Below are 16,056 nucleotides of genomic sequence, written 5' to 3' on the forward strand. Positions count from 1 at the left end.
CCAGAACTTCTTGGAGTGGTGTGGAATGTACAGCAGAGCTGAGGAGCGGATGTGACATCACTTCCGGATGCTGTGGGCTTGGCTATGCTTTACAGAGCATGCAAGCTCCTTCCTCAGGCCATGTCCTGGAGGCTCCCAGAACATCTTGGAGTGGTGTGGAATGTACAGCAGAGCTGAGGAGCGGATGTGACATCACTTTCGGATGCTGTGGGCTTGGCTATGCTTTACAGAGCATGCATGTCCTGGTGGCTCTCAGAACTTCTTGGAGTGGTGTGGAATGCACAGCAGAGCGGAGGGGAGGATGTGACATCACTTCCAGATGCTGTGGGCTTGGCTATGCTTTACAGAGCATGCAAGCTCCTTCCTCAGGCCATGTCCTGGAGGCTCCCAGAACTTCTTGGATTGGTGTGGAATGCACAGCAGAGCGGAGGGGAGGATGTGACATCACTTCCAGATGCTGTGGGCTTGGCTGTTTTACAGAGCATGCATGCTCCTTCCATGTCAGGAGCCATCTTGAGTGCTGTATTAATGGTCTGGAGGACGTTGGCGGACTACAACGCCCAGCAGTGCACAAAAACACACAATGCATGGCAAAAGCGAACTGTACAAAATTAAACACTAATAAAAAAAACTCTATGCACAATGGAAACCTATGGGGGTAAATGCTTGGGACAATAAGCTGGAGAACAACCCAGCAATACTTGCTGCTCCCAGGAACCGTAAAGACAACTATATATGCTGTGATTCTATATAGGTAAAACCTAAAGTTACTTACAGGAAGGATAGGCACATCAAAAGTGCAGTAGTTCCGAGTAAAATTAAGCCCACTGTCGCTCTCAGAAGTCAATCCTTTACATTCTTTGAGCTTAAGGGCATGTAGCAATGCCTTAAGCAAAAATGTTTCACGTGTAAGCATATGAAACGTGGACAAAAGGATTTTACAGTAAGGGGAACACCTGTGTTCTGAATAACTTTACAACTGTTCCTCTGAATTTGTTGTATATTGTCTTTCATGTCCATATGGCCTGTTTTATGTGGGGAGGACTCTGAGAAAACGTTTTGGGAAGCACCATTACTTCGTTGAAGATGGAGTCAACAAACACACTGTCCCAGACATTTTCTGGAGTTCCACCAAAAATCTTCCTCTGCTGTGATGGTTTTGGTTATTGAATCCACACCTAAGACTTTCCCAACAGCTAGGCGTTTCAAGCAGCTTTGCCAAAGGGAAACCTTTTGGATTTATACCTTAGATACATTGGTCCCCGATGGTCTTAATGAAGAGCTTGAAATCAATACTGTGTTATGAACGAACAATAGTCTGAGATACCTGCATAAACTATACCCATTGTTTGGCTATAGATGTACAATTTAATATATGCACACATATATTGATATATTTACATGGATTCATTATTATTTATTTTCTAAATTTTTTAGGGAACCCTTAAGGTCTTCCTTGTTTAGAATCACGATTCTGTAAGTGCATATATATATTTTTTCTATATTTCATGTTTAATTTGAGCTCCTCACTAGTTTTTATTTAAATTTATTGTTTTTTAATTATATATAGTTAACTTATGGTTCCTGGGAGTTGCAAGTGTTCCTAGGTGCTGTAGTTTGCTGGCTTATGGTCCCAAGTATTTACCCCCATACATTTCTATTGTGCATAGGGCTTTTTTATTTAGTGTTTGATTGTGTACAATTCACTATTGCCATGCATTGTTTGTTTTTTGTGCACTGCATCGCTGGGTGTTGTAGTCCGCTAGAGTCCTGCAGCCCATAAATACAGCACTCAAGATGACTCCCGACATGGCCTGAGAAAGGAGCGCTCATTCTCTGTAATGCGTAGCCAAGCCACTCCAGCCAGAATTAATGTCACATCCACTCCCCTGCTGTGCCGTGTGTTCCACACCAATCCAGGAAGTTCTGGGGGCCTTCAGGACAGCCAGCTCATGGGTCATCCATCCAGCAGGACCAGGACTGATGATGTCAAGCATGTGCCTTTTAATTTTGATGAGCATTCTTTTACCTGTCTATGTGAGTTGCCTACTGTGTGTTAAAAAGTGGTTAATACCTGTACTACGCTCAGATGGGGCTACTTCTCTCTCTCTTTTATACACTATTTTATAGAGTTGCTATAGAGCTTCTAAGTACAAGTTGCCACTGATGTGTTTTTTGATATTTCTGGACTTTTTATGCAGGTGGACTTTTTATCAGCTGCCATTCACACTTGGTTGAAGTATTTTTATGCCTAGCAGCAGATTTCTCTGTTTCCTTTGGTTGCGCCATTCTCTCTCCCATTTAACCAGCTAAGACCTGTTTGAATTCATCAGAGAAAGAATATGCATTCCAATAAAACCAGGTTTTTTGCATTGCTCTTTCCTGTCCTTCATTGAACATGTTAATTCCTCCATGTTTTTGATGTTCTCCACTCTATGAAACCATTGTCATATTGTCAGGAGAGAGGTAGATATGAGAGCCTTTTGTAAACTTTTTCATACAGCCTGGGTTTGGCAAAGCAAGGTTACAGCTAAGACAGGATGGAGAGCAGGACCTGCCATCGAGAACAGAGAGAGTAGAGAGGGCTTCCAACAGCTTATCAATTGGTTCCTTAACAACAGGTGCTTCTTCCAATGGAATGGTGGATGCCTTGTCAAGGTGGGACATTGCTGAATCCACAGTGGAAGCAGAGCACTTTTTTACAAATTCCTCATCAAACTAATGCAAGCCTAATAAACTCTTAGTGGGAGAAAACATATTGTCAGGGTGTTTCCAATCTCCACAGAAGAAGACTTGGAACAGTGAGTGTGAGAAGGTCTTTATTGTTTTAGGGGGGTTTTTGTAAAAGCAACAGGATGATTGTCTATTTCCAAAGTGGTGCGCAATAAGAGTCTTGTTTAATTTGGGAGTAATGGCACAAGACCGACTCCTTGGAGGCAAGATTGTCCATGAAGGACTGGAGAAACTCAGAATCAAACAAAGTCTCAGTGGCTAATTAGTTACAAAATATTCCGGGGAAATCATGAGTGCAAGCTTGTGGCCTCTGTGTTCGGCATCAGAAAACAAATGGATGCTTTGAGTCATAAAGTATTGAATGACTACAGTAAATAAAACTCAGTTGAAAGGCCAGAGGAACAGCCCACACTTGACAGCTCTAAATAGGACCCTGAAGATGGGATAGACTACTATCAGAGGACAAAATGATTCCAGGCTGCAGACATTAACCACATCAGTGGGCATGTTGCAAGCAGCACCGAAACCACTAGTGTAGTGTAAGCCGAGGACATCTCTTACAGTTGCACTGTCCCCCTGTATCTGGAATCAGACATGTTACATCCACTTTGGCCATTTAGGCAATGTAAAGCTGAAGGTATGGGGTTAGGCCTAGGCTACTCACAAAACGCAGACAGGTAGTAGCCGATCAGGGTCAGATGGCTGGCGGTGACCAAACTCACAGTAGGTGAGCAGTAATTAAAGACTGAAGAGTGAGTTCCATGTGGTTATTTAAAATGCAAGAGCAACAGCAATGAGATTTTCCTCAACACTAAATGGCAGAGAAAAGAGAGCATGGACCATGATCACCATTTTCCCCAGTAAATTACATTATTGTACAGTCAGGTCCATAAATATTGGGACATTTACACAATTCTAACATTTTTGGCTCTATACACCACCACAATGGATTTGAAATAAAACGAACAAGATGTGTTTTAACTGCAGACTGTCAGCTTTAATTTGAGGGTATTTACATCCAAATCAGGTGAACGGTGTAGCAATTACAACAGTTTGCATATGTGCCTCCCACTTGTTAAGGGACCAAAAGTAATGGGACAATTGGCTTCTCAGCTGTTCCATGGCCAGGTGTGTTATTCCCTCATTATCCCAATTACAATGAGCAGATAAAAGGTCCAGAGTTCATTTCAAGTGTGCTATTTGCATTTGGAATCTGTTGCTGTCAACTCTCAAGATGAGATCCAAAGAGCTGTCACTATCAGTGAAGCAAGCCATCATTAGGCTGAAAAAACAAAACAAACCCATCAGAGAGATCAGAAAACATTAGGCGTGGCCAAAACAACTGTTTGAAACATTCTTAAAAAGAAGGAACGCACCAGGGAGCTCAGCAACGCCAAAAGACCCGGAAGACCACAGAAAACAACTGTGGTGGATGACCGAAGAATTCTTTCCCTGGTGAAGAAAACACCCTTCACAACAGTTGGCCAGATCAAGAACACTCTCCAGGAGGTAGGTGTATGTGTGTCAAAGTCAACAATCAAGAGAAGACTTCACCAGATTGAATACAGAGGGTTCACCACAAGATGTAAACCATTGGTGAGCCTCAAAAACAGGAAGGCCAGATTAGAGTTTGCCAAACGACATCTAAAAAAGCCTTCACAGTTCTGGAACAACATCCTATGGACAGATGAGACCAAGATCAACTTGTACCAGAGTGATGGGAAGAGAAGAGTATGGAGAAGGAAAGGAACTGCTCATGATCCTAAGCATACCACCTCATCAGTGAAGCATGGTGGTGGTAGTGTCATGGCGTGGGCATGTATGGCTGCCAATGGAACTGGTTCTCTTGTATTTATTGATGATGTGACTGCTGACAAAAGCAGCAGGATGAATTCTGAAGTGTTTCGGGCAATATTATCTGCTCATATTCAGCCAAATGCTTCAGAACTCATTGGACGCCGCTTCACAGTGCAGATGGACAGTGACCCAAAGCATACTGCAAAAGCAACCAAAGAGTTTTTTAAGGGAAAGAAGTGGAATGTTATGCAATGGCCAAGTCAATCACCTGACCTGAATCCGATTGAGCATGCATTTCACTCCCTGAAGACAAAACCGAAGGGAAAATGCCCCAAGAACAAGCAGGAATTGAAGACAGTTGCAGTAGAGGCCTGGCAGAGCATCACCAGGGATGAAACCCAGTGTCTGGTGATGTCTATGCGTTCCAGACTTCAGGCTGTAATTGACTGCAAAGGATTTGCAACCAAGTATTAAAAAGTGAAAGTTTGATTTATGATTATTATTCTGTCCCATTACTTTTGGTCCTTTAACAAGTGGGAGGCACATATGCAAACTGTTGTAATTCCTACACCGTTCACCTGATTTGGATGTAAATACCCTCAAATTAAAGCTGACAGTCTGCAGTTAAAGCACATCTTGTTCGTTTTATTTCAAATCCATTGTGGTGGTGTATAGAGCCAAAAATGTTAGAATTGTGTCGATGTCCCAATATTTATGGACCTGACTGTATCTCTGCATTAATGCCTTCTGCGGTGGAAACTAGCAGAGAGCAAAAAACTTCAGGGTACCTAGCAACCAAAATAAACGTGGTAGCTTCCTGTGCAACCTACTCACGGAGGGAGTGTTCAGAGACAGAGAATACTCTGAGGCAATGCCAACAGCTCTGGATCCTGAAAGTGATCAACACCTAACTTTTACCAGAACAGGGCTTGGAAAGTATGTTACACAGAACCAAGTGTCCAAAGGTCACTTCCAGGCTCTTCCCAAAATATCCGATTCAACAGGGTCTGGATGCAGCACTCCAAAACTTAGGCTGAGAAAGGCTGCAATGGGTAACTGCTATTCAAGACACTAACTCTAACAGTAATGTAATCTTACATTTTAAAAAAGTAGAAGAAAAAATAGTGCTAGCAAAAATATGTTAGTCTTTCACAGCAGAGATGAATAAAATATGTCCATCCATCTCTTTCACTGGCAAAACCCGGGGCGTGTTGGTAGTGAGACGTTTTATCCTTGGTTAGCCTACAGTTGTGTAGGCAGCAGTGTAATCCAGGAAAATGGCTACTTGTGTCCTTCAATGGGAAAGGAAAAACATCTGTGAATTAGGAACCATTCATTTATTAATTTCTATATAAAGCTTTGCTCCTCCAGATTGGCAGAGAGCTATCACCATTTGCTGTACCTTTTCCTTTCTTTTTTTTAATACATTAAGAAATGGCACCACTACTCAACCAGCTTTGTATTTTGAGAGTTGCTGTTTTCTATTGTTCAATGTATGGATGTTTACAGACATCTACTTCAGGTGCTGTCTTGTGTTCACTTAGGCAGCAGCAGGGGTGGACTGACAACTCATGGGGCCCCCAGGTAATAGGGGATCATGGGGCCCCTGTGTCCTTGCCCAAACTCAAAAAAGACTATGAAAAAGGTACCAGGGGTATCTCATGGGGCCCCCTACTGACCCCCCCGGGCAATAGGGGATCATGGGTCCCCTGTGTCCTTGCCCAAACTCAAAAAAGTCTATGAAAAAGTTACCAGGGGTATCTCATGGGGCCCCCTACTGACCCCGGGCCCTTGGGCAGTGCCCGGGTTTCCAAATGGTCAGTCCGCCCCTGGGCAGCAGTCCTTATCTATTTCAACTGAAGGCACAGTGCTGTGCTTGTTTTAATCAGCTGTTTTAAATTCTCTTTATAAACACTGTTATCATTATATTATACTAAGCAAGACCTGAGTGCTTTTAATTTATTAAAGCAACATAACTTGGCACCTATGTTCTTCTAGATCTTTGCATCGTAATCCAATCCTCGTCATGTAAAGGGGTTATTAGCCTTGCAGTTATTTTGTAAAATTTACCTTGGGTTCATTATTTACCTAACACTACATTTGAATGTTACTCTAACCATTCACCTAGTCCATAGTTAATAAACATGTACTAAAAAATTGATCTAATTGGCTTGCAAGTATCAAAACTGAAATTCATGGCTCCAGATGTTTGTTAACCCCCCTGGCGGTATTCCCGAGTGTAGCTCGGGGTAAAATGTCAGTACCAAAAGCAGTAACCCCGAGCTACACTCGGGCTTACCATGCGGGGCTGCATAGGGAGTCCCTGCAGCACTTACCTTGTCCTTCGCTCCCACGATGTGTCACCTGCAGCGTCCCCGGCCATCTCCTCTGGCCGATGCCGGCATCCGGCTTCCGTGGTCCGGTCCCTGTGACTTCGGGACGTACGGGCGCCGGAACCAGCGGCAAATTTGAAATTTTTAAAAAATTTCATTTTTTTTAAATGACTATTACATAGTAAAACATTGCTCTTTCAATGCATTTCACATACATTTTGTCCCGAGTGCTTTGCCCGGCGCCCTGCCTGCATTTTGACTGTTCTTTCTGCCTGGAAACTTAGAAAAGTCCATGGCGTCCAAAAAGCGCCCCTTTACGTCAAAAGCGGTTTTAGACCGGCTAGAGAACAGCAATAGTAAATTAGAACCACTTGCAGAATTGAGTGATAATGATTTGTGGGGGAAATTCGTCATCAGACACTGAAAATGATTTTGCGACTTGCTCAGCGATGTGCGAATTTGCCTCTGTATTTCAAATTTCAGTGTTTTTGGTTTGATTATATTATTGAAATAAATTTAATATTATTATATTATTTTTTATGATTATTTATTAAATTATAATTTATGATTTCGTGTTTCAAAGTTTATCCTACCCGGGATGTTTAATAGACTCTTGTTCGGACAGATTTCAGTGAGTTATTCCTAAAAATTACAGCCTACAATAAAAAAACTACATATTTCCATGCAAAAAAATGGTACCGCTTTCAGCACAAAAAATCGGAAATAATCAGACCGCCGAGGAGGTTAAAGAATTATGCTATAGAGGTGAACATATATTTTGATATCAGGCATGCAAGTGGTTTAGATTAAGTTAAGCGTTAAACATATAGAATTTTTTAAAGTACATCATGACTCATGAGAAAATAATGATCTGTATCACTGCACTCTGCAGGTTGTCACTAGTGTAAAAATATATTATCTTTCTGTATACTATGTACAAAATATAACTTTAAACATGCAATGCAAAATGAGACTTGTCTTTGAGCTAAATTTACTACCATATTTTTCCATGTGACATCCTTCCTGTCAAAATTAAGGACCGGCCCAGACATGCATATCTGCTTTCCTACAAAACTTCTTTCTCATATTAATTTTAAAGTGCTAAAGGCATACAATAAATTGAATATGTAATTCAGTATTCATTTTATATACGCCCTAGTGACATCTGCATACAGCTCATCACTGAATGGGTTCATATTTGGTCAAATACTGTATTGCTATTGGCACTCTTCCAACTATAGCAATAGAGATATCTTATCAACGCAAACACTGAACCACATTAACAGAATTGTATGAATTACATTATCTTTCCTGTCAGTAACCCTAACTAAACTGATCAGAGATAAGAGAGTATTCATTTTGACCTCGTATTTGCAAAAGTTTTCAAATGGTAGGATTCAATGTGGCATTTATTTTTACCAAATATGGAAAAAGGTTGTTTGGTTGTTTTGTCTCCAGATAAAAACGGACCATTTAAAATGGACTATGATCTGCAAAGCGGTACTGGCCGCAGTGAGCCACTCAAAGTATAATAATGTAGGTCTAAAAGAACTTCCGTTAATAGTTTATTGATAACATATTGCCATTGTTGTTGGAAGAATGCCAGCAGAAATTTGGTCTTTTACAGCAGCATTTTTCAACCACTGTGCCGCGGCACACTAGTGTGCCGTGAGATATTGTCTGGTGTGCCGTGGGAAAAATTGCAATTTCATCCGTAACATGTGGCCTCGGCTCACAAATAGACCAATCATTAGAACAGCAATGGGCAAACTACGGCCCGGCGGACCTTTTAATCCGGCCCGCGGAGCGTGATACTGTCAGGATGATCTGTCCCCCTCGACGTATCTGCGCATGTGCCGGAGATCGCCGAACGGCTGCTAATGCCTGAAACTGGCACATGCGCAGATACGTCGAGGGGGACAGATCCTCATAGGAGACAGATTTTCATGCTACACCGGAACGGCGAGAGGAACGCGCGGAGCAAAGGTAAGTGAATTGACACAGGGGGGGCTTGGGGACTTAATATGGGGGATGAATTACTATGGGGGATGAATTACTATATGGGGGATGAATTACTATGGGGGATGAATTACTATAGGGGGGATGAATTACTATGGGGGATGAATTACTATATGGGGGATGAATTACTATAGGGGGGATGAATTACTATAGGGGGGATGAATTACTATACTATATACTATAGGTACATTTTTTTAACATTTTCTAATGGTGGTGTGCCTCGTGATTTTTTTCATGAAAAAAGTGTGCCTTTGCACAAAAAAGGTTGAAAAACACTGTTTTACAGAACCAAAGATTTAAGAACGTTTTGGATAGAAAGTGGAGAGGTTAGGGCTTTGTTTATTAAAATGCCACCTATTATTCTGTGGCTAGAGCAGCAAGACTGACTGAGGCAACACCAATACTCACAATGTACAAATTGTGATAACATTTTTATTATTTTATTTTCCCCTTTTGTGCACCTATGAAAATGTGTGGCTAAATTCAGTAAGGAATTAGTAGTGGGAAGGGGAGGCAGGGAGTAGAATGTTATTTATTGCCCAAGTTACATGAATCTGTTCTCTTTGTTGATGGCCTGTTCAATTGAAAACCCTACCTTTAACCAATTCAATACCGGGCAATTTTACCCCTTCCTGCCCAGGCCATTTTTCAGGTTTCAGCGCTCTCACACTTTGAATGACAATTGCGCGGTCATACAACATTGTACCCAAACTAAAATTTTATCATTTTCTTCACACAACTAGAGATTTCTTTTGGTGGTATTTAATCATCGCCAGGGTTTTTATTTTTTGCTAAATTAACAAAAAAAACCTGAAAATTTTGAAAAAAAAACACGTTTTTCTTCGTTTCTGTTATAAAAGTTTGCAAATAAATAATTGTTCTTCATGAATTTAGGCCGAGATGTATTCTGCTACATGTCTTTGGTGAAAATAACCCAAATTAGGATGTATTTTTTAGTTTGTAGGAAAGTTATAAAGTTCACAAACTATGGTATAGATCTGAATATTGATCAATCCTGAAGTACTGACATCTAATTTCTTGAGGTCCAAGAATGTCAGAACAGTACAGATATCCCCCAAATGACCTCTTTTTGCAGAGTAGACAGTCCGACGTATTTCATAAGAGGCATGGCGAGTTTTTTGAAGTTGTATTTTTTTTGTCATAATTTTTCGGAAAATGAAAAAATAAAAAAAATTATTTTCACTATTTTTTTTTACATCCTGTCACCAGTGCAGTACAGCATCATCATATAACTGGCATTTTTTTAATTTTTTTTATTATTTTACATTTTTTATTAAATTTTTTTTCTTTTTTTTAAGATTTCATATTTCACTATGTCCAAAGTAGTACAATATTACCATATATATATATATCAGCCTAGCTTTGTCTGTCAAGGTTTTCTGGACTACCTTGGGGAGTATAGGTAGAGGGGGAAACGCATAAGCCAACTGGAAATGTAATTGAGAAATTATATTAAGACTGCCTGTTTTTCCAAAGTACAAAATTTTCTCTAGCTGAGCATTTGTCCTGAAAGCCTATGTTGGATTTTTTTATTTCACCACAATTTTCAGAAAAACCTGCGTATTCAGTTGCCATTGTGATTGCTTCATCTCTTCCCTGCTTGAACAATCTGCTGAGGAGTTTAGTGTTCCTTTGAGGCAAACTACAGGTAGGGATAAGTGATGTTCTTCTGCAAACAACAGAATGACCTCCATGTTTGTTTATGTAGGCCACCACTGTGGCAATGTCTGAGAAAGCGTGGATGAGATTCTGGACAATCTGGGAAAGAGAGGAAGTAAGGACCCTTACTTGCACTGGATAGAGAGAAAACAGGTGGCGCACACACCTAGTGCATTATCCAAGGTTTATTGTAGGAGTGAAAGAATAATAAAAACATACTCACAGACGAAGCATGTATCTAAAAAGCATAGAAAAATGACAATGGCCACAACGGCAGGCAAGGTGTTCTCACTGTCAGTGCGGTCAAATGGCTGACGCGTTTCGGGGACGAATCCCTTTCCTCAGAGCTAAATCTTTATCTGCATTTGCAGGTGCTATATTCATGTATTTTTAATAATTTTTTATTTGCTTTGTCTCATAGCGCATGTATGTATCTTTGTATATGTGTATATGCATGTGTATATATGTATGTATATGCGTTTATAAAAACTACAAAAGATTGCACTTTAAATAACCCCCTCCAACCCCTCATCTTATAACAAGTAGAGGAGGTGGAGCTTTGCTCCCAAGACATCTAGCCCTGGTTATTTACTACTTGACCTCCATACAGGTTGGTCATCAGCTCTGAGGAAAGGGATTCGTCCCCGAAACGTGTCAGCCATTTGACCGCACTGACAGTGAGAACACCTTGCCTGCCGTTGTGGCCATTGTCATTTTTCTATGCTTTTTAGATACATGCTTCGTCTGTGAGTATGTTTTTATTATTCTATCACTCCTACAATAAACCTTGGATAATGCACTAGGTGTGTGCGCCACCTGTTTTCTCTCTATCCAGTGGCTGATTTCCCCGTCTGAGGAGGGCTGCAACCCTGAAACATTTCCTTTGGTTGTCACTGTCCTGGTTCCCTTGGCTTCCCTTTTGGCTGTGCAAACCTGAGGCGCTGGAGAGTACATACGGTATCCCTTACTTGCACTGACCTGGATCAAACCCTGATCTAGCTATTTTTTTCTTTATTTATCTTTTTTACACACATTGCTTTGTTTGCATTTTTCTCCTCTATTAAGGACAAGAACATACAATTTATCTTTGTCTCCATTTAAGATGAGAAAAAAAACACAGGGGCAGATACCAGCTCCCTCATATTTGAGGGTTTTCTTCCTATTGCCTGTTTCACTGGCCCAGAGTGACCATTTGTACTAGATGAGACCCCCGGCCAACAACTGCTTTTGTAATATACAGTATAAGATCAGTGGGAAGCCAGACTCTCCTTCTGTAAAGGTTAATGTGGTTTAACCACTAGATCCTGCCCTAGAATGTTGCGAGAATGTTCAGCATTGTCTGAGACCAATCCAAGGTTGCTAAAATTTCTGTAACTGCCTCAAATGTCTTTGTGCCCACTGTATTGCTGTATCAAAGAGATCATAAGCCCATGTACCCTTAGTGATTTAAGGGAAAGAGCTGATACTTTTTGAAGAGTATCCACCTCTGAAAGCAAACTTTATATTTTCCAGTTGGGAAAAATATATCTTTTGCACCTTTAATTCAATATTCTAGCCTAGAAAAATCTCTTTCTGGATCGGTGTCAAATTGGATTTTTTAGTTTATGATCCCTCCGAGTTCCTCTAGATGACTCAGAGTAAAATGTAAATGAGTGACCAACTGGGACTGCAAAGAGGGATGTTGTCCAAGTATGGTACTTGAGAAATAATTTTCCCCTAAGTGAAACTAATGCTTCTGGTAGTACCTTGGCGAAAATGTGAAGTGCTCATGACAGAGCAAAGGATAGGGCTGCAAACTGCCAATTTTTCATTCCCTGGCAGTCTTTCACAGCAAACCTTAGGTAAGTCTGCAAGGATCTCCTGATTGAAACACGCATGATCATAAGTAGATATTTTGCCAATATTGTTCCTTAAAGGAATAATTGAGTCCTTCATGACCTTTTTGTACATGATTGATTTATTCAGAGGTTTTAAGTTCAGAACAGGGGCGGACTGACCATTTAGAAACTCGGGCACCGCCCGAGGGCCCGGGGTCAGTAGGGGGCCCCATGAGATGCCCCTGGTACCTTTTTCATAGGCTTTTTTGAGTTTGGGCAAGGACACAGGGGCCCCATGATCCCCTATTGCCCGAGGGCCCCATGAGTTGTCAGTCCGCTCCTGGTTCAGAATTACCCAATGTTTCCCTGTGGGCATCTGTCTCAAGAAAAAGTGACAGTAAAACTGCTGACCTTATACCTGGAGAGGCACTTGGACAATTACTTTCTGAGATTTCATCTCTCTTATCAAGGAAGACAATAGCCTTATTGGAGGGATAAAAGAGAATTCCTGTCTGTACCAATGACATCCAGGATCAAGGGATTTGTCATGACCTACTCCCATTGTGATAGGAAGTTACCCAATATTCCCCCCTGCACCACAGGGACAAAGCCTTTGTGACATGGCTGAGGACTTAAAGGGATTAAACAAGAAACCATCCTTATTCTTCCCCCTTTTAGAGCACAATCTTTTACGGGTTTCTTTACCCTGAAATCTCAAGTTTACAAAAGGACTTTTTTGTCTTGAAGCTTTTTCTTTTTTGGGGAACACCTTTTTTCATCTTCCAATTCACTACCAAAAAGAAGTTTCCTGTAGAAAGGATTCCACAAAACCAGGAGGTAGAATCTCTGGTCCAAGAATTCAGAATTCAGCCATAGAGTTCTCCTTGCAGAACTGACAGGGACAGTGGCTCTCTCTATTATATATACTGATTCTGCTGAGACATCTGTGATATACCCTACCACCTTACTTAGCAGGGATTCCAGAATTTGTTACCTCAGAGTACCAGATTCAAAGTGGGTTTCAAGCTGGTCTAACCAAATATTTATTTAAGCTACTATATGGTGGACAATGCTGGTCTAAAGTTACATCCCTCTTTGCTGTTTTTAGCAGGAATTCTGTTTTGTTATCAATGAGGTCTTTAAGGCATTCCATATCTTTGAAATAAGGATCTGGGGTTTTTTAAACTTGAGGCAAAGATGTTATTCCACGTGATACAGTTGTCCTAAAACTTAGCATTGCCTTCCAAAAAGGGGTATTTCCTTTTAAGGCTTGAGGGAACAAGCAGCCACTTTTCTGACTGCTTCCACTCTGCCTTATTAGATTTGTTTGGTGTTTCATGCACAGGAGTTGTACAGATCAACTTTTCTTGCAAACCCTCATAAATCTGATCATGTATCGATAATTGATTGGTTTGCCCTTGAGTTCCTAGTTTAGTCAACTTGACTTAAGAAATTCATCAGTCTTGTCAGAAGGTTATAAATATTTTTTCTTCTGCAAAAGATTCAGCTTGCACTGCAGAGGATACTAATGGACGCTAATGATGGTGTAGAAGAGGAAACAACCAGAGCTACAGAGGAAGTGGTGGACTGATTGCAGAAATCCTACAAAAGTATTCTGGATGACTGAAAGGTCACAAATATCTCTTCTCTCGTGGTATCCATTTACACTTTAAAAAGACCCAAGGATTCCTTAGCCATAATTTTGTTTTGGCAGAAATATTTGCTGGAAGTAGGATATATTTTTATGCTGTATGCTCTGTAAATTGTGCTTCTGGGCTTGTCCTGGACAGCAACAGAAGTGTCTTTCTGTACTCTGCACCACAAAACATAAAATGATGTGACCTATTATTTCTGGCAAAGGAATCCCTTTTATAGAGATGGGATGAAGCCTCCATACCAAGTCATAAGGAATGGACAGAGAATTCCTAACACCTAAGGGAGGAAGTATGTCACAGGATCTGGTCAAAGAAAGCTTCTTGAACATGTTTAAAGGCACGCTGTCTGCCTCTTCCTGGGGATCCCACAACAGACAGGTGAGCCAACATGGTCTGGCCATTGTACCTTGCTGACCCCTACTTGTGGTACACTATACACATCCAAAGAGTATATCTTTAGGATATGGAAATGAACTACTGTGGTTTGGTAGGGGCCCCTGCCTACTAGCAAGGTAGACAAGAAAAAAAGACATGTCACTGCTTGTGTAGTTGTTCCTGCTAGGGCAAATCAAACAAAAATAACTGAGGCATACAATGATCTGGTACTTTTTTTATTTGATTGTATTTTAGGTAGAAAGAACCATTCTCTCATATTGTACTGCAAAATAAATGTGGGGAATTTCCTCTGTGAAGATACAGACAACATTTAAACCCTACAGCAGTTCTTACCCTTCCCTACTCTATCCCAAATTTAAAAAAAAAACACTAAAATTGGGCTCAGTGCAACTGTAACCCTATGCAATTCGCAAATTATGCAGTTTTTAGCACTAAAAATGAAAAATGATGCTGATTTGTAGGGATAAGCAAATCTGCCCTGATTCAGTTTAAGAATGGTTGGATGAATTTTACTAACTTCTGGACACTTTCAAGAGTAATAGGTAAGCTTTTGTCAAATAAATTACATAGGGAGCTGGTCACTGACATGTTTGACATATAACAAAGGAAAAAAGAAAAAATTATGTTTACAGTAGGGAGAGGGTCCCTTTAATACAATTTTGAGGGCAACATGGGAAAAATACAAATTATTTACATTGCATGCTTGGGAGATGTCTTTCTGATGCATGTGGTGTTACAGAACAATATGGCAGCATCATCGACACCAAATTCTAAATTCTGCAATCATGTGGTTTTGAAGTATCATTGATATTTTAACTTTTTCATTTGGCTTAGTTTAAACACAGCAGCAGCGACCCCCCCCCCCCCCCCAAAAAAAAAGAAAACACTTGAATAAGCCGCAAATAGAAACAGACAAGATAGGTTTTAACTTGCAATAAACATTACAGTGTATTATCTGAAAGAGAACAGTCACAAATATTGTTCCGTAGCTGGACAGAAAGAGAGGATGCAAGGATTGTCTAGAAATAACCATTAGAGTGAATAATTTGTAAGTAAGCAGCAGGTAGAGACAAGGCAAGTTTTATCTTGAAAACAAATTGCCTACAGCAGAGGACACAAAGTTTTTGGTGTTGCAATGAACAGGACTGTCCTCAACAATCTTTGCGTGGGGTAAAATTTCCCCTTGAGGCCTACCCTATGTCCTTCTAGTCCTCCTCACTGCATGCACCTCAACCCCCACTCTCCTCCTCATAAGCCTTCTCTGCCTCTTGCTGCCTCTGCCCCACAGGGATGGAGGCAATAGGCAAAGAATACTGTTGGCCCTGTATTTAGTGTGCAATCCAGGAAGAACACAACAGGGATTGTATCATTAATCCCTGCCTCATCATGGCTCACCATTGTGGTTGCTTCTAATAAAGTGTGATGAGCCACTGACACAGTGCAAAGCACCCCAGCTCTTAAGAGCCTGTTTTCATAACATAATATCACAGGTACACATTGATGAGACAGTTGGCAGGCAGCTTGTTTTGGTATTACATTTAAGCCAGGCAAACACTGTCTAGGTAAGAGTGGACAAAAACCTGTGCGTGAAGAAGGATTTCCTAAAAACGAGGGTACTTAGCAAAG

The sequence above is a fragment of the Staurois parvus genome, unplaced genomic scaffold (assembly GCF_062004578.1).
Source record: "Staurois parvus isolate SC_StPar_1 unplaced genomic scaffold, SC_StPar_1.0 ptg000077l, whole genome shotgun sequence".
NCBI classification, from domain to species: Eukaryota; Metazoa; Chordata; class Amphibia; order Anura; family Ranidae; genus Staurois; species Staurois parvus.